Raw genomic sequence first — 19,863 nt, 5'->3', positions numbered from 1 at the left:
TATTAGGCATCAAAGGCCCTGAACAACAACAAAAATCATATCAATGTGAATGAGGGGGAGGGCTGAATGGAGACCCAAAGTCCATCAGTAGTCAATTGGATATCCCCTGTCAGAAGGGCCACAGGTAGAGATGAGCCAGTCAGGGTGCAGTATGGCACTGACAAAACACACAACTTTCCTCTAGTCCTTTAATGCTTCCTCCCCCGGACTATCATGACCTCAATTCTTTTTTTTTTTTTTTTTAAGTCCTTGAAAGTCTGAAATCTTTTAGAGGAAATGAAAGGAGAAGAGTCACAAGGAGGAGGAGGAGGAGGGAAATCCTTCAAAGAAAGTGGGGGGAAGACCTCAGTTCTATCTTACAAATCCGGCTAGACCAGAACATGTACACAGTGATACAGATAAGAGCTTGCAACACAGGAAATCCAGGACAGATAAACTCCTCAGGACCAATAATGGGAGTAGCAATACTAGGAAGGTAAGGAAAGTGGTAGGGGTGGGGAAGAATAAGAGGGAACTGATCACAATGGTCAACATATGGCCCCCTCCTAGGGGAACGGACAACAGGAAAGTGGGTGAAGAGAGACAGGGTTCGGTATAAGACATGAAAAAAATGATAAATTATCAAGTGTTCATGGGAGAGGAAGGTGGGGATGGAGGGAAAAAAAGAGGAAATGATACCAAGGGCTCAATAGAAAGAAAATAGTTTGGAAATGATGATGGCAACATATGTACAGATGTGCTTGACACAATGGATATATGTATGGATTGTGATAAGAGCTGTATGAGCCCCAATAAAATGATTTTTAAAAACCCAACTACTTTGTCTTAAAAAAAACTATTGTAGGGAATAAAATAAAATAAAATAAGGGTTCCCTGGGGGGCGGGTAGGGTGCAGGAGGGAGGGGATAAAGGTGAGCTGATATCAAGGAGTTCACAAAGAAAAAAAAGCTTTGAAACTGACTGTGGTAGCAATTGTACAATACTGCTTTATGTTACTTAACTATGGAATGTTATGATATCTGTAAAGAACTGCCAATGAAGTGAATAAAAATTAAAAACAATCTGATCTTCAAAACAAAACAAAAACCTTTGTCTTCAAGGAAAACTACAAAAGAATAAACATGGATCCTTAAACTTAGTAACCACAGAAAATTTTATCTTAACAGGGAAAAACCAAATTCTTGTTTTATGTCATTTGACATCAATTATTTTAAAGACATTTTTATGAATTCACTTATTAAAACCTCCAGCTGCAAATAAACAAGAACCTTGTTTATATCAAGCAATAATCCTTAACAAATGTGTTTGACATTTCTTGCCTTTGTTATATGTTTCTCAAACCTCAATCCTATTTTCATGAATACCTTCATTCTTTGACCTGAATACACATACGCATTCTACTATTCATTGGGGCATCATTTTAACCTTCTATTCAACTTTCTTGTATGACCAGACACTTGGCTTTAAGACAAGACTTCTTTCTTTTTTTATCTAAAAAGAGTAACTTAAAAAATCTTTCTACTTAACTTTTATAACTTGTTTTGGTCTTCTATAACTTTCTATATCCATCTATTTTTTCATTTTCTCATCTTAGTTTTATGACATTTCTTTGACTTTTTAAGAAATTATAACTCTTTTATTTCAAAGCTACTTATTTCCCTTTAAAAATTACCCTTGTCCTTAGATGAACTATAATAGCTAACTTAAATTACTTGGAAGGACTTTGCTTTTTAAGGTTTTCATAAACATAAAAACCTCTGCTAGACTGAATTAATCAAGACTATTTAAACCCGCAAGCATTCTCTTGTCTTTAAACCAAACCAGAGTGAGCTTTTTTGGAAGGCTTTATTTTAGGTAGTATGGCCGGGGCCAGACCAAATCCAGTGGTACATATGGTAGCCAACTAAAATGGAGGGGGTGGGGGAAGTAAAGGGGGGGAAAAAGAGATGTGTGGCGGGGGAATAGGGCACTGACCCACCCAAGGGGAGGGTATTGTTTGTGTCTCCATAAGGAAAGAGGAACCAGACATAAATCCAGTGTTCTGGGATGAGAATGCACCCTGCCGGCATGGAAAGGGGAGCCAGTGGAGGGGTCTGAGGGCTTGGCCTCATTATCAGCTACGTGGACAACTACCCCCCCCCCACCCCACCCAAAGAATTTACTTTAGAGGACGGCACTGAAGCTGCAATTCGGGGAGAGGGACATGTCTGATCAGAGCAGACAAATGAACAAATGAATGGGGAGTAAGAGAGAGTGGAGCACATTATGGCCCACCAGGCCTGGAGGACGCTTAGAACATCCAGTGCACAGAGTGGACCATATGGTTGATCCCACTATGAGACACAATGTCCCTTGATGGCCCAGGGCCCTACAGGGGACAACACTGGAGACTCAGTGTCGGGGACTGGCCCGAATTGACCCTGCGACACTGAGGCAAAACACTGAAGGTGTGCAGCAGAGCAACAGGAGGAGCAGAGCAGGGAGCTCCCAAGGGAGTGCAAAGGATAGAATCTGGGGTCAGAGCATGGTACCCCATCGGACTTGACTGGAGGACACGCCTAGAGGTAAAAAATCAGACCTTGATCTATTTACAGGTTTTTCTTTCTTTATAAATTAAAAAAATTTTCTTAAAAAAATTAATTTACCTTAGCCCTCAAACCTAAACAGTGGTGCGAGGGGCTTAAAGAAAAAAGGAGGAAAGTGAAACTGAAGTGGACTTGGAGTCTTGTGACAAACAAGGTCACTTCAAACACTAACACACACACAAATTAATTTATTCTTCTCTGGGTCATTGGTTTTCTTTTTTGTTGTCATTGTTGTGCTCTCTTTTGTCACTTTGTCTTGCTAAGCCTTGTTTTGGGGTGCATATTATTATCTATACAGATCTATCTAGATAAGATAGGCTGGATGAACAGTCTGGAGGAAAAAACAACAGTACCGATGATCCCGGGGGGACATGGTAGAGGGGTAGGCAGGGGTAAGTAGGTGGTGTTGACCAATCCAGGGACAAGGGAGCAACAAGTGATCCAAAATTAGTGGCAAGGACAGGGTGAGAGGCCTGATAGGGATTCAGCAAGGGCAATGTAACCAAGATAAATTATTGAAACCCAAATGAAGGCTGAGCATGATAGTGGGACAAGAGGAAAGTAAAAAGAAATAGAGGAAAGAACTAGGAGGCAAGGGTATTTATAGAGGTCTAAATACAGGCATGTATATATGTAAATATATTTATATAGGATGGGGAGAAATAGATCTATGTGCATATAGCTATAGGTGTGGTATTAAGGTGGCAGATGGATATTGGACCTCCACTGAAGTACTTCCTCAAAGCAAGACCACTTTGTTCCATTACATTGGCATTCCATGATGCACACCTTCCTGACATGTGGTGAAGAAAGCTGATAGTGCCTGGCTATCAAAAGATCCAAAGATATAGCGTCTGGGGTATTAAAGGCTTGAAGATAAACAAGCAGCCATCTAGCTCAGAAGAAACAAAGCTCACATGGAAGAAGCACACCACCCTGTGTGACCATGAGGTGTCGAAGGGATCAGGTATCAGGCATCAAAGAACAAAAAAATCAAATCATTGTGAATGAGGGGGAGTGCAGAGTGGGGACCCAAGACCCATCTGTAGGCAACAGAACGTCCATACAGAAGCGTCGCGGGGAGGAGACAAGCCAGTCAGGGTGCAGTGTAGCAATGATGAAACATGCAGCTTTCTTTTTTTTTTTTTTGGTAACTACATACATCAGTTGAGCAAAGCACCCTTATACATTCGTTGCACTCGTTATTCTCAAAATTCACCTTCCATTTGGGTTCCAGGAATCAGCTCTGTTTCCCCCTCTCCCACCCTCCCCACACAACTTTCTTCTAGTTCCTAAATGCTTCCCCCCACCCCTCCCCACCACTATCATGATCCCAATTCTAACTTACAAATCTGGCTAGACCAGAGGATGTGCATTGGTACAGATAGGAACTGGAAACACAGGGACTCCAGGACAGATGATCCCTTCAGGACCAGTGGTGTGAGTGGCGATACCAGGAGGGTGGAGGGAAGGTGGGGTAGAAAGGTAGAACTAATTGCAAGGATCTACATATAACCTCCTCACTGGGGGATGGACAACAGAAAAGTGGGTGAAGGAAGACTTTGGATAGTTAAGATATGACAAAATAATAATTTATAACTTATCAAGGGTTTATGAAGGAAGGGGGAGCCGAGAGGGAGGGGGAAAATGAGGAGCCGATATCAAGGCGTCGAGTAGAAAGAAAACATTTTGAGAATCATGATGGCAATAAATGTACAAATGTGCTTGACACAATAGATGTATGGATGGATTGTGATAAGAATTTTATACAATGGAGTATTACGCATCCCTAAAAAGCAATGACAAATGTATGAAGCACATCGCCGTATGGGAAGAATTGGAGGAAATTATGCTAAGTGAAGTAAGCACAAAAGGACAAGTATTACATGAGTTTGCTGAGGTAAGCTCAAAAAAAATTCAAAAGGGGCAAAGGGAAGAAGATGCTGTATATACGTCCCTGGGGTGAGGCCCAGGTAATATGGCAGGGGCCAGACTAAACTCAGGGATACATATGGGATACATATGGTAACCCATTAAAAGGGAGGATGGAAAAAGGTATGGGTAGCTGGGGGAACAGGACACTAATCCACACAGGGGGAGGGTATTGACTGTGTTTCCACAGGGAAAGAGAGACAAGACTCCAACCCGGAGCTCCAAGACAAGAACGCAACACACTGAAATGAAGCAGGGAACCGACAGAGAGGCATGAGAGGCTGGCCCCATTACCAACTAAGTGGACAGCATCACTCTCCCATCAAGGAGAGTACGCTACAGCTCAAGAAGAGGGGAAGAGGACTGGTCTGGTCAGAGCACACAGGAGCCAACGAGGGGGCATAGGGGGGAAAAAAGAAAAGAGTGACGCACATCCTGGCTCACCAAGCCCTGAGGACAATGTTCCTGCTCAGAACAGCAATGCACAGAGATGACCACAGGGCCGGCCCCACCATGGGACACAGCATTCCTTATTGACCCATAGCACCATTGGGGACAACACTAGAGACACACAGCGGGAATTGTACCCAGCATGAGCTCACCACACCGAAGCCAGCCTCTGGGGGCATGCAGCAGAGTAGCGGGGGGAAGCAGAACAATCAAGTCCCCAGGGATAGAGGCTGTGCCAGGGCATGGCATCCCATCAGACTTGACTGGAAAGCACCCATGAAGGAAAACAAACAGACCCAGAACTATTCATACGTTTATGTGTGTATTGTTGTTGTAGCTATTTTTTTACTTTCTGTTGTTGCTTCATGGTACTCAGTCTTGTGATAGTACATAACATGTCTACCTGGAAGCGATAGGTGGAATAAACAAGTCAGAAGAGAGAACAATGGGATGACAGTTCCGGAGGGACATGGGGGTAGGGTAGGCAGGGGAAAGGAAGAGGGTGTTAACAAGCCCAGGGACAAGGGAATAACAAGTGATCCAAAATCTGTATCAAGGAGGGTGTGGGAGACCTGGCGGGGCTGGATCATGGGCAATGTAACTGAGAGGAATTCCTAAAACCCAAATGAAGGCAGAACATGATAGTGGGACAAGAGGAAAGTACAAAGAAACAGAGGAAAGAACTAGGAGGCAAAGGGTTGTCACAGTGATTTAAATACAGGCATATAAAGATGTAAATATATTTATATACGACGAGGGGGAATAGATCTATGTACATATATTTATAAGGTTAGTATTAAGGAAACAGATGGACAGTGGACCCCTGCTCAAGTACTCCCTCAACACAAGAACACTTTGTTCTAACAATTTGGCAGTCTGAGAAGCTCACCTGCCTGGCGCAATCACTGATGACAATGGGTGCACAAGCAAATGTGGTGAAGAAAGCTGATGGTGCCCATCTATCAAAAGATATAGCATCTGAAGTCTTAAAGACCTGAAGATAAATAAGCAGCCATCTAGCTGAGAGACAACAAAACCCACATGGAAGAAGCACAGTGGCCTGTCCCAACTCGAGCACTGAGGACAAAGTGGGTGCATAAGTAAAAGTTGTGAACAAAGCTGATGGTACCCGGCTATCAAATGATATAGCACCAGGGGTCTTAAAGGCTTGAAGACAATCAGGGAACCATCTAGCTAAGAAACAACAAAGCTCACATGGAAGAAGCACACCAGCCTACCCCAACACTAATGCTGAAGACAAAGCGGGTGCACAGGCAAGTGCGGTGAAGAAAGCTGATGGTGCCCAGTTTAGAATCTGGAGTCCCATAGGCTTGAAGATAAACAAGGGGCCATCTAACTGAGAAACAACAAAGCCCACATGGAAAATGAACACCAGCCTGTGAGATGACAAGGCATCGAAGGGATCAGGTATCAGGCATCAAAGACCCACCCCCCCCAAAAATCATAGTATTGTGAATGAAGGGGAGTGCAGAGTGGGGACCCAGGGCCACTCTGGTTGAAATTGGACATCCCCTTGCAGAAGGGCTGTGGGGAGGTGACGAGCCAGTCAGAGTGCAGTATAGCAATCATGAAACATACAATTTTCCTCTAGTTCTTGAATGATTCTCCCCCCCCACTATCATGATCCCAATTTTACATTACAAAACTGGCTGGACTGGAAGATGTACACTGGCACAGATAGGAACTATAAATACAGGGAATCCAGGACAGATGAACCCCTCAGGATCAGTGGTGAGGGTGGCAAGTCTGAGGGAGGGTGGAGAGAGGGTGAGGGAGAAAGGGGGAATAGGTGACAATGTCTACATATAACCTCCTCCAGCAGAGAACTGGGTGAGGGAGATGTCCAATGATATGATAAAATAATAACTATTTATAAATTATCAAGGGTTCAGGGGGAGGGGGAGCGGGGAGGGAAGGGAAAAATGAGGAGCTGATACCAAGGGCTCAAGTAGAAAGCAGGTGTTTTGAGAATGATGATGGCAACATATGTACAAATGTGCTGGACACAAATGATGCATGTATGGATTGTGAAAAGAGTTGTATGAGCCCCTAATAAAATGATTAAAAAAATAAAGTTCTGAACCTTAGCTAATGAAAAAATAGTTGTACGAGCCCCCAATAAAAATGATTAAAAAATAAACAATTCATCTTTTCTCAATATAATTTTATATTAACATTTCTTTCTTTTTTAAAAATCATTTTATTGGGAACTCGTACAATTCTTTATATTAACATTTCTTATTATAATTATTAAAATCTTTATTCTAAACCACAAGGAAGAAGTAGCTTTTCAAATAAAAAAGAAGAAGTAGCTCTTCTTGGAAGAGAAAAGCACTGGAATTTTTAGTTGCTCTATGAAAACCATCAGCTGTCGCCTTCAGTTAGATGCAAAGCATGAGCTTGCCCACAGAGGTCTCTCAAAACAAAGGGGAGCTTTAAAACCAAAGCTAATACAACGTTAAATGATATAAACATCGAGGGAACTCAGTTTCGTAGAAATGAATGTATCTAGAGTCATGAAATATATGAATGCATGTAAAGCCATGAAAGCTTCTATATATATTGTTTTCTGCCTACTTATTGGTCCTACCTTGTCCTGTCAGTTAGTTCTTCTGCTGCCAAACTGGACTACATAACACTAAGGGGTTTTCCCAAGGGTTCTCCATTCCAAAGTAGGACCAATGTCCAAGGGTTTGTCTCTGGAGTGGATTTGGATCAATTTTCCTTGGGTGATGATTATGGGTGTGGGGGACAGCTGGTTAAATGCCAATCTAAACAAGTTTAGGTTCAAAATAAATCTCCCAGGTTTAAGTAACGGTCTAATAATTGACCTAGGGATTCACAGAAAATGAGGGAAGGCCAAAAGCAGCACCAGGAATTTCTGCACCGTGATGTGGCGATCCTACAAGGAAAAGACAGCGAAGGTTCAGGAAAGAGTAACAAAATCTAGAGTAAAAGATATTGTCTAAAAAGAAAGTCACGTTTTCCTGGGTGACAATATATCAAGAGCCAGAAACATAGGCATTTCCTATTGTCTGAGAGGGGGGCAATTATAAGCAAGGCTAAGAGTAATCCCAGAAAGAAAAGGGAAAAACCAATAAAAACAATAAAATAAACAGAATAAAGTTAGTGTGTTAGACTGGGCTCTCCCGAGAAGCAAAATCAGTGATATACACATAAAGAAAGAATTTTATATTCACCAAGTCACATCTCAAATGTCTAAAGAGAAAGTAATTTTTTCCAGAGAGCCAATATGTCAAGAGCCAGCAATTTGGTCTTGGAGGGATGTGAGAAGATGTGTTTTGGCAGCTGCTCAACCACCCAAAGTGGTCTGGGGCTGTCACCAGCAGGGAGTCTCCTAAGATCTTTCAAACAAGACTCATCTGTGGTGCCAGGAAAAGGTCACTGACTGTCTCTTAATTGAAGGTTCTTTTCCCTGTCCAGTCAGAATAACAAAGCAAAGGGTCAGGGTTGCCACACAAGAAATCAAATGTATTAAGGGAGAAAGTGCCTTGCAAAGGGAAGCTGTATGTGTGTGTGTGGGGGGGGGGGGCAGTAAGGCTACGTAGAGCTTGTTTCTCTGAACCAAGGTACAGGGGAGGCTTTTAACGGGGTTTCATGTCATAAAAGGAGGTCAGGGAATTCTGAGGAAGGGACAAGTGCTGGTGCAGCACCTTCCTGTTGAGACCCTCCTGAGAGGTTCTGTGATCTCCGGCTGGGGCTAGTCAACTGCATGCGCTTTGGGGCTGGTTCGTCACCAGTGCAGCTGGTTGAGCAAATGAGCTGGGATAGTAGTTATCATATAAAGAAGTAACAGCTTTTCAATATTGCAAGCATAGTCAATAACAAGATGTGGAGGTGTGGGAGAGATATGTATGCTGGCTTCAGACAGTTTCTACCAGGGTCACTTTAACCCAGGATGTAGAGATAGGGAAATCCGGTTTCTGCCCTACTCTGTCTCAGGATGAACCTTGAAAACATTATGCTAAATGAAAGAAGCCAGACAAAAAAGGACAAATATTGTATGATTCTACTTCTATGAAATATCCAGAATAGGCAAATGAGTCAAGACAGAAAGTCGATTTGAGTTTACCAGGGCTGAGATGAAGGGAAATGGGAAGTTATTGCTCAATAGACCCAGAGTTTCTGTTTGAGAGAGTGTAAAATTTTATAAATAGACTGGGTGGGGGGGAGGGGGGGAGAAGGTGTGTGTGTGTGAATGTTGTACCAGATTGTGAACGTATTAAAAACCATCAAATTGTACATTTAAAAGTGGTTAAAATGGGAAAAATGTTCTGTGTATTTTATTGCAAAGAAAAACAACAACAAAATATGAAACGGAGGAGCTAATAAAATAGCTTAACTGTACCACAGAACTTTGGGAATTAGCAAAAAGAAATGCCATACCTCATGACTGTCAACTAGGAAATAAAAATCCACATCGGAGTCATGGGAACAGACTGTAGGAATTACCAGGAGTTGAATGTTTAGGAGATGGTGCTGTTTATCAAAGAGCCCTGGTGGTGTAGTGGTTACAAGTTGGGCTGCGAATTGCAAAGTCAACAGTTCACAGCCACCAGTCACTCCACTGGCAAAAGACGAGGCTTTCTGTCCCCGGGCAGAGCTCCAGTCTCAGAAACTGGCAGGAGCAGACCTACTCTGTTCCACAGGGTCCCTATGAGAGGGCATCGATTAGATGGCAGTGAGTTTGGAAGTTTTGTTTTTTATTTATCAGGTCGTTGGGTGGTAGAAATGGTTAAGATCTTGGCTGCTAACTGAAAAGTCAGCGTTTCAAGTGAACCAAGAGGTTCCTCAGATGAAAGACGGGGTGATCTATTTCTGGGGGTGGGGGCGGGGTGGAAACCATCCATTGAAAACCCTAGGGAACACAATTCTAAGGTGACACACATGAGCTCACCATAATTCAGGGTCCCTTGTCACCAACTGGCTTTTGTTTTTGAAGCTGTCATAAAGCTGCTGACACACCTGCCTGCCCTCTCTTCCATAAAGGGAGGTTATTCATTATCTTTGAATGTAAACAATCTCACGCAGGAACGTGAGAAATCCATGGAGAGCTGGCTCCCAACATATTGCTGTGAGTCCAATTGACTTGATGGCACCCGTCTTTGTTTCTCTACTGAATCAGCGAGGTGGCAGATTGGGAATGGGTGAGGCTAGCAAGCCTCAAGCTCCAGCAGTTCGAAATATATAGCCCATTAGGGTCTTTCAGCAGAACACAGACCAAGGCTTTTAAGTTGTCACCGCTTTTCAAGCGATGGCAATTTTTGTGACAGGAACAACAGTGGGAAAAAAGGACGCAGGTCGTTTTTCTGTTTATGTGGTTTATTATAGAAGGAACAGGCCAAGACACAGGATGAAGCAGGATAAAGACCAACTTGGAAATAACAGGGTATGACTCGGGAGGCTAGATAGAATTCTTCAACCAGGACAGCCTCCAATAAAAGCAATTCTCAGATTTTTCACAACTTGCGCCGGTCAGAAGGCCTTCTCTTGGCTTCTGCCCCCTTAGGCAAGAGTTACAAATCATTTGCTTCATGGGAAAGTGCACAGAGACATCTCTTTCTGTCTGCAGGACACCTGCCTGAAGGTGTTAGCTTTCTTGCACCTTGGGTTGGCAACGGCACTGCAGTCACTAGCTCTGTGGGCCAGGAAGGCAACTGCAGCCGAGTTGTTGCCTGCGGCCAGGTTGTTCCCGCCATCTTGCGCTCTCTAGACCAGATGTCACTTGTGAGAGTTTGAGCATCCAGGTGGAAACCTCTGGAGGATATTAAGGGATTTTGGATTAGGAGTCAGAAAAAATGAACATACCTATAGTGTGCCAAACCTCTGCCGAGCAAGCTCGTAGCTCTGAAAGGACTGAAAGTCTGCTGGGGAGGTAACAAGTAGTGAACAACAATATGATCAGATAAATGCAACAACAAAATTAAGCATATGTATGAAAGGATTTACTTTCCTCTGATGCCTAGAAGTAGTTTTCTAACAATCTGTAGCCTCCACTTTCTTTCGTCCTAATCAGTCCATTCCCGTCTCACTTCTTAGCTCCCGTTTTATGGCAATAAACAAACAAAGGAAACCAAACCAGACGCCATCCAGTGAATTCCAACTCATGGCACCTCATTCATGCGTGTCAGAGCTGGTCTGCGAAAGCTTTCAGTGGATGCTTTTTGGAAGTCGATTGTCAGGCCTTTCTTTTGAGGAAACTCTGAGTGGGTGCAAACAGCCAATCGTTCTGTTAATAGCCCATTGATTAACTTTTTGCACCATCTAGAGCAGCAATTCTCAACCGGTGGGTCGCGACCCCTTTGGGGGTTAAACAACCCTTTCCCAGGGGTTTCCTGATTCATAACAGTCGCAACATTATATTAATGAAGTAGCAAAGAAAATAATTTAAGGCTGTGGGGTCAGCACAACATGAGGAACTGTATTATAGGGTTGCAGCATTAGGAAGGTCGAGAACCACTGATCGAGAGACTCCTTTGGGAATCTTGGTGCTGTAGTGGTTATGCACTGGGCTCTTAACCTCAAGGTCATCAGTTTGAAACCATCAGCTTCTCTGTGGGAGAAAGGCAAGGCGTTCTTACTCCCATAAAGAGTTATAGTCTGGGAAAGCCACGGGAGCAGTTCTAACCTGGTATACAGGGTCACTGTGAGTCCGAATTGACTTGAAGACAATGCATTTGGCTTTTTTGGGGGGAGGGGAGAGATGGAGAGACTCCTTCTATGAATGAGTTGTTGAGTTGTCAGTTACTGTCCAACCCATTCTGATTCATGGTGACCCTACATGTTACAGAGTAGGACTGCTTCACAGGGTTTTCTAGACTATAGTAAGTTTTCTACACTTTATTGTGAAATATTTCAAACATATGAAAAAGTGAAAGAATTATTTTTAGAACTTTAAAAGTGAACAACTTTGACAGTGTATCCAGTGATGGGATTCAACTAATTTATCAACTGGTTCACTGCCCTAGTGACCATTTTAAGTATTAAAAAAGGTATCCCCCAAAGTAATTAAATATTTCATACAGTTAATACTTAAATAAGAACACAGCTCCCCACCTTACGCACCACCTCCCATAGATCTGCCAGCCCTGCAGATCTGAGGTGAGCCCCGCACACCGTGCTGTTTGTTAAAGTTGTCAAGACCAAGGCCACTTCCTTAGATATCAAGTGCAACTTAGAAGACGGCAAGAGGGCAAAGCTGATTATTCTGCTGGAAAACGCTTGGTCACCCAGATGAACGTAAGCACAGCACACCCAAATACAGGACGACAGCCCGCGAAACCAGCAGGCTATCATCGGCCAGGCGGCCGATGGCCTCACAGAAGGGATGTGATGGTGTGTGCGGCTTAGCTCACCAACTTCCCAAGTTCGACGTGACAGCTGCCTGAACGATGCTGCAGCAGCACATTGCACTGGCATGCGGCCGGCCCGCAGGCTTCTTACTAGGCTTGGCCTGGACAAGACCTAGGAAGGCCAGGTGGCGGTAACTGGAGAGGAATACAATGTGGAAAGCCATCCTGGTGCTTTCAGCTGCTATCTGGATGCCAGCCTTGCCAGGACAACCACTGGGAATAAAGTGTTTGGGGCTCTGAAGGGGCTGTGGATGGAGGCTTGTCTATGCCTCATGGTACCAAGCGATTCCCTGGTTACGATTCAGAAAGCAAGGACTCCAATGCCGAAGTACATCGGAAACACATCAGGGGCCAGAACATTGCACACTACATGCGTTCCCTAATGGAAGAGGATGATGGTGCTTACAAGAAGCAACTTGCTCCATACATCAAGAACAACGCAACTCCTGACATGATGGAGGAGATGGATAAGTAAGTGCATGTTACTATACAAGAGAACCCAGTTTATGAGAAGAAGCCTAAGAAAGATGTTAAAAAGAAGAGGTGGGGGCATTCCGGCACGGAGCGGAGAGGTGGTGGGGGCGGCTAGCGAGTCACGCGCGCACAGCTCTGTTTCCTCCCAGACACCCCCCCCTCCGGAACGAACCCCCCCCCCCTCCGCCAGCCAGGCGTGCCCCGCCGAACTATCCCTGCGGCGGCTCTAGGCGCCCCCAGCAGACCCCCACCCAGCATGGGCAGCCAGAGCAATAAGGCTCCGCCGAGGAGGCCGCGGGCGGTTCCACCAGCCAAGGTCAATGGACAGGAGAACGGCCACGGGAAAAGCAATGGAGACTTGTTCCCCGGGGTGAAGGGGAGTCGCTCCCCCCCCCACCGTGAACAGAACAGAGGAGGCTGCGGGGGCGACCGGTGATGCCATCGAGCCAGCATCCCCCACCCAGGGACTGAGGCCAAGGGGGAGGCCCCCAACAAGGAGACCCCAAGAAGAAGAAGAAATTCTCTTTCAAGAAGCCTTTCAAATTGAGCGGCCTGTCCTTCAAGAGAAATCGCAAGGAGGGTGGGGCCTCCTCGGCCTCCTCCCCCACAGAGGAAGAGCAAGAGCAGGGGAAGACTGGTGCCTGCAGTGACGAGGGCAGTGCCCTGGAAGGGAAGGCTGCCACCCCTGAGAGCCAGGAGCCCCAGGCCTAGGGGGCAGAGGCTGGTGCTGCCTCTCAGGGAAGAGACACAAGAAAGAAGAGCCAGGGCCCCAGGCTGCTGAGCTCTCCACGCCCTCAGAGCCAGAGAGTGGCCCGACAGCGAGCAGAATGAGTAGCGGGGTGGGGGCAGGTGGGTGATCCCGAAGCTCCAAGAACTGTGCTGTCCTTGCGAGGTCACTGCCTGGACCTGGCGCCCCGGCTGCTTTCCTGTGCCCAGAAAGGGAGGGGCTGTCGCCCCCTCCCAGCCACGTCCCCTCTCCCTCCTGTGGATTCTCCCATCATCCATCTGGCCTTCCTCACCGGGCCAGTTAAAGATGGTCCCTCACTGTTCCCCAAGTTAGGTTAGTGATGTGAACTGTCCTCCCTCCTTCCCTGGCCCTACCCCTGCACAAGCAATTGCTGGGTTTCTTCCCTAATTCTTATCCAATAGGTTTTGTTTATCCTGCTCCCCGAGTCCCTGAGCCAGAAGTGGGGTGCCAACACTCCAAAACCAGCCTTCCCCCCAGTTGAGTTTTTAGTCTCTGGTACTGTGCCTAGTGGCCCCAGGGCTGGGGACGACACTGTCCCGTCTAGGTTTTTATAAACATCTTACTCAAGTTCAAACCTCTCAGCTGTGAATCCACTTGTGTCTCTTTTTGACTTGGTGAGCAAGTATGAGGCTTTGGGGTGGGAGAGCTGTAATGTGAAAACAACTCCTTTCCTCGTTGTTCCCTGCCCCCTCCCTCTCGTTGTAAATAACTTTTAATGGCCAACCTCCAGATTTGTATCTTCTTTTGTTTTTCTATTCTAATTGCTATTCTAATTCCTCCTGGGCTCACTGTCACCTTTGTAAAAGGAATAAATGTTGTGCCTTAAAAAAAAAAAAAGAAGCGGTGGAATCATCCAAAATGTCTCTTGCCTAGAAGAAAGGCAAGCTTCCTCAGATCTCAGGAACAGGCTACGGGCAAAGAGCTAAACCAAACCATAATTTACCAGGAGGATTTACTGCAGAAAGAAAATACACTTATTTATCAAGTGAAAAAAAAAAACCAAAACAAAATAGAGGTACAAAATACTAGATTAGTATAAGAAAAAGAATTTTTAAATATTAATGAAAAAAATTAAATAATACTTGATAACAAGAAAACTGTTATCTAAGATATTTCCATATTGTTTCTCGATTGGCATCCTCACTTACAATATTCTTCCATTTTCTCTGAGCCATCACTGACTGTGATTTCTCCTTGACCATCTTTTCACTGTAGGAGTAGGATCGCATTTCTTTAGAGCAGTGGTTCTCAACCTTCCTAATGCCGAGACCCTTTCATACAGTTCCTCATGTTGTGGTGATCCCAAACCTTAAAATTATTTTTGTTGCTACTTCATCACTGTAATTTTGTTATGAATTGGGTGACCCCTGTGAAAGGGTCGTTTGACCGCCCCAAAGGGGTTGAGACCCACAGGTTGAGAACCACTGCTTTAGAGGCAGGTCAGTAAGACAATAGTCATTGTGTTTAATTTATTAGAAGCAGTACAGTGACTTTTATGTTCCTCTTTCTGCTTCTGCTGAACTGACAGCAATTGGAGTGACTATATTTTTAGCTCTTTGAAACTTTTCAGAAATTGGATAATTCAATCATCATATCTCGTGGGAATTTGGGGCATAACACAAAGCAGAAATGAACGACAGTGTGTCGCCCTCTGGTTGCTTGAAAGTTTTTCTTTACATTATATGTTTGTTTACTGGGGTAACAAACTCAAGGGAATAAAAAGGTAGTAATTAATCAAACCTATAATGAGTTTCATGAAATGAATAAACAGATATTACAAGCATACTTCTAATTTTTTATACCTATGGTCAGAATGAACATTATCACGGGAGCTTAGCGTATACTGTGGCGAAGATGAATGTTACAAAAAATTAAGGAATATAAATTTGCCATTTCCACATTGGGCGACTACCTAGCCGCCTGATTTAGAGAGAACCCTGATTATAAATGCCATTTTAGCAACTCATTCGCCAAACTTAAAGACATTAGGTATTGGTTCTGCCAAACCGGTGCAAACTGGCTGAAGTCTACCACTGAGTGTATCCCTGTATATTAACTGCCACATTTTACTATTAGCCTTTAATTTTACTTGTTTTATTTCATATCTGTCCATTTACCCATCCCTCTATTCATTAATTGGAACCCTGGTGGCTTAGTGGTTGCTTGTTGGGCTGCGATCTGCAATGTCAGCAGTTAGAAACCACCGCTGTTTCGTGGGAGAAAGACTGCGCTTTCTATTCTGGTAAACAATTGCAGTCTCAGAAATCCACGGGGCCATTCTACCCCACCCTAAAGGGTGGCTAGGACTCCATGGCAGTGAGAGACTCATTAGTTAATTTTATTTTATATGTTTAAAAGTAAATTGAGAACTAGGAGGCAAAGGGCATTTATAGAGATCTAAATAAAGGTATGTAAATATGTAAATATATTTATATATGATGATGGGGAAATATGTCTATGTGCATATATTTATAGGTTTAGTATTAAGGTAGCAGATGGACATTGGGCCTCCACTCAAGTACTGCCTCAATGCAAGAACACTTTGTTTTATTAAACTGGCATTCCATGATGCTCACCTTCCCAACACAATTGCTGAAGACAAAGCGGGTGCATAAGCAAATGTGGTGAAGAAAGCTGATGGTGCCCGGCTATCAAAACATATAGCATATGGGGTCTTAAAGGCTTGAAGATAAACAAGCGACCATCTAGCTCAGAAGCAGCAAAGCCCACATAGAAGAAGCACATCAGCTTGTGTCGATGGGATCAGTTCTCAGGCATCAAAGAACAACACATCATATAATTGTGAATGAAGGAGAGTGTGGAGTGGGGACCCAAAGGCTTCTGTAGGCAACTGGACATCCCCTTGCAGAAGGGTTGCGGGAAGGAGACGAGTCAGTCAGGGTGAATTATCACACCGATGAAGTATACAACTGTCCCCCAGTTCTCTAATGCTTGCTCCCCCTACTATCATGATCCCAATTCTACCTTACACATCCAGCTGGACCAGAGGATGCACAGTGGTACAGATAGGAACTAGAAACATAGGGAATCCTTTCAGGACCAATGGTGAGAGTGGTGATACCGAGAGGGTAGAGGGAGGGTGGGGTAGAAAGGGGGAACCGATTACAGGGACTACATATAACCTCCTTCCTGGGTGACCAACAACAGAAAAGTGGGTGAAGCAAGATGATGGACAGTGTAAGACATGACGAAATAGCAATAATTTATAAATTAAGGGTTTGTGAGGGAGGGGGGCAGGGAGGAAGGGGAAAAATGAGGAGCTGATACCAAGGGCTCAAGTAGAAAGCAAATGTTTTGAGAATAATGATGACAACAAATGTACAAATGTGCTTGACACAATGCATGGATGGATGGATTGTGATCAGGTTTGTACGAGCCCCTAATAAAATGATTTAAAAACGATGAGATTGACCAACTTGCCTAGCCTAACATAGGCTCTTAAGACACAAGACTGCTCACTGAACCCAGGCAGTGTGGCTTTAGGTGCCTCTGCTTTTTGCCATCATTGTACATTATCTCTCTCTCTTTAATGAGACCTAATGCTATGATTCAACTATAAAAATCACCATTAAACAGGTACATTCAGTGAATAAAAAAGTCAATTGCAGGCGTAGGCACTTTCTTTTTAAATACATCATCACGAACACATTAACTAAAGATCAATATTTTTTACAGTTGTTTGTTGTAAAATTCATATAAAATGAAATGCATAAATCTTGGGTGCATATTTCCTAATTTTGAACGAAGACATAAACAGAAAATGGCAGGGAATCAATTCAAGTTCCTGTAGATGGCACCCCCATGTGTTACAAAATAGAACTGCTCCATAACTCCCTGTTGTCCTGTCCTTTCCAATCACAGCAACCCCACAGGACAGGGTCGAACAACCCCTGTGGGTTTCAGAGACTGTAAAACTTTATATTCTTCCTGGAACTGCTACAAAGAGGCTAACATTTTTTTAAATGTAATTTTTGTTTTTGAGAATATGCACAACAAAACACACACTAATTCACTGACATTGTGATGACAGTTTTTGAATTACGCAACCATTCTCACCCTCCTTTTTAGAGTCGTTCCTGCCCATTGACACAAACCCACTAAGAGTCTCCCAATAAAATGATTAATTAAAGTTTTTATTATTAAATGGGAGTTAATACATATAGCATATCATTCCATGGTTCAATCACATCCAGCAGAATTATACAATTGCTACTGAAATCAGTTTTCAAAAATTCTTTTTCTTCCTGAACTCCTTGACATGGTCTCCCTTTTTCACCCCACGCCCCACTCGACCCCCGCCCCTCCAGAAATCTTGCTGTCCCTATAGGTTCATCAATCTTGGGTTTATTATACAAAAACACAGAAAAACATGTAACATAACTTCAAGAGGGTGACTTCCAATGACATAATAGCTCTAATATGAACAAACAAAAAGAAAACAAAACAGAATTTGGAAACCAGATCAGGTCCAGCATGCATCGGAGGGGCATCAACGGCCAAAGTTTTAACTGCTCAAGTCCGATGTATACCTTTGATCTCCAGTGCACTCTGTTTAGTAACCACTTTCTTCCTGTCCCTCATTGTGGACAGAGGGAGTTCTCGGGAGGCTTATTGGCTATGTAGATCCCACAAATGTCTCTTGGGCTCCCACTGTCATTCATAGTCCCCTGCACACCAGATTCTCACAATTTAGGCTCTGATACGACTCCCTCCTTCAACTTCGGATGATATGATTCACAATCCTTCAGTGACTGATGGTGGTGTGCTTCTTCCATGTGGATTAGTTGACATCTCGCTTAAATGGTTGCTTTTTTTTTGAGACAAGCCTTTAAGACCCCAGATGTTATTTGATCTGATATCTCCTTGATATCGATCCCTTTTACTGCCCACCCCCCTACTGCCAGTGTACACCGCCCCCCCCAACTCTTATTCTACTTGCTGTCCCTATTTGTTCATCAATCCTGGGTTTCATTTATCAAAAAACCGAAAAACAGATAACACAACTTTAAGAGGTTGACCCCCAATGGCATAACACTTCTGAGATATACCCTAGTACAAACAAACAATAAGCAAAATATAACAGAATGTCCGTCATAGGTTTGCTGGAATACTACATATCTTATACAGCATTCAGGGCATTGATGTAGCAAGAGCATGCGTGTCTGCCGACCAACAGTTCAACCATCTTGGGACAGCTGTCTTCTGCTTCCTCAGACACCATGGATTTTCCAGCGTCAGACCTCAGGTTGCAAGCGTGTCTGAGGGAGAGTCCAGTTTCCCCAGGGGAGTTCCCACCTGGGATCTCACTGATGCAGCCTCTGGAGCAAGCCATGTGCCTTGAAGATCCAGGATACAGGGTCCCAGAGTTCCACAACATCCGGCTTGCGTCCCCAGGATGCACCCAGAAGCCTGGGTCAATGTGGCCCATTTGGTACATACCACCAGGGACACTGCCCCCCCTAGTGTCCCTGAAAGCATTTTCAGTCATTCTGCCCCATAACTGGGAGCCAGTCCTCCCTGCCACTGCCTCTCTAAAGGTTCCTAAATGTATTAGTTTGAGCAGGTGTTGTCAAGTTAAATCTCTATCCAAATGACAGTCTCATGCTTTCCCTCACGGAGGGGCTGCTGGCTTTGAACTGGTGACCTTGTAGTTAGTAGCCCAACATGTAACCTACTATTCCAACTGGCTTCTTTAAATTCACATAAACCAAAAAACCAAACTCATTGCCACAGAGAGATGCCAATTCAGAGCGACCCTATAGGACAGGGTAGAACTGACCCTGTGAATTTCTGAGATGAGAACACTTAGCGGAAGTAGAGAGCCCCTTCTTTCTCTCTTTACCCCACATAGATAATTCTTAAAACAGCACAATGCTCAAAGCAGAACTTATTTACTAGTCCCTTAACTGCTGCTTGCAAGCTTTTAAATGCCACACAATAAACTAGGAGGTAGAACAGAATTCTGAACATCTTACCAGGCCAATTCCGAGGCATGTCCAAGGAAACCATGGCCCTAAATCCCTCAAGCAAGGAATCCAATACCATGAGGTGTTTGTTTGTATATAAACAGACTCAGAAGGAGCCCTGGAACTGCAATAGTTAAACCTCTAAGCAACCAGTTTAAACCCACCAGTCTATGGCAGTGGAATTCCATAATTTACCACTTTGGAGGCCTTATAGGGGCAGTTCTATGCTATTCTTCAGGTGTACTATGAGTCAAAAGCACCTCCACCAGAGATTTTTTTTGGCTTACATTTAC

The 19,863-nt window shown here is 44.0% G+C and overlaps 2 pseudogenes; one reads left to right on the top strand and one right to left on the bottom strand.

The window, feature by feature from the left end:
• Positions 1-12,525, bottom strand: part of LOC142433389 (nuclear factor erythroid 2-related factor 3 pseudogene) — a 31,922-nt pseudogene extending 19,397 nt beyond the window's left edge.
• A 566-nt stretch (positions 12,526-13,091) lies between these two features.
• Positions 13,092-13,692, top strand: LOC142433388 (MARCKS-related protein pseudogene; annotated as a pseudogene).
• Positions 13,693-19,863: the final 6,171 nt, after the last annotated feature.

This window comes from Tenrec ecaudatus, chromosome X, assembly GCF_050624435.1.
Source record: "Tenrec ecaudatus isolate mTenEca1 chromosome X, mTenEca1.hap1, whole genome shotgun sequence".
Taxonomy (NCBI): domain Eukaryota; kingdom Metazoa; phylum Chordata; class Mammalia; order Afrosoricida; family Tenrecidae; genus Tenrec; species Tenrec ecaudatus.
The sequence above is the reverse complement of the archived record's forward strand: the minus strand, read 5'-3'. Positions and strand labels throughout refer to the sequence as shown.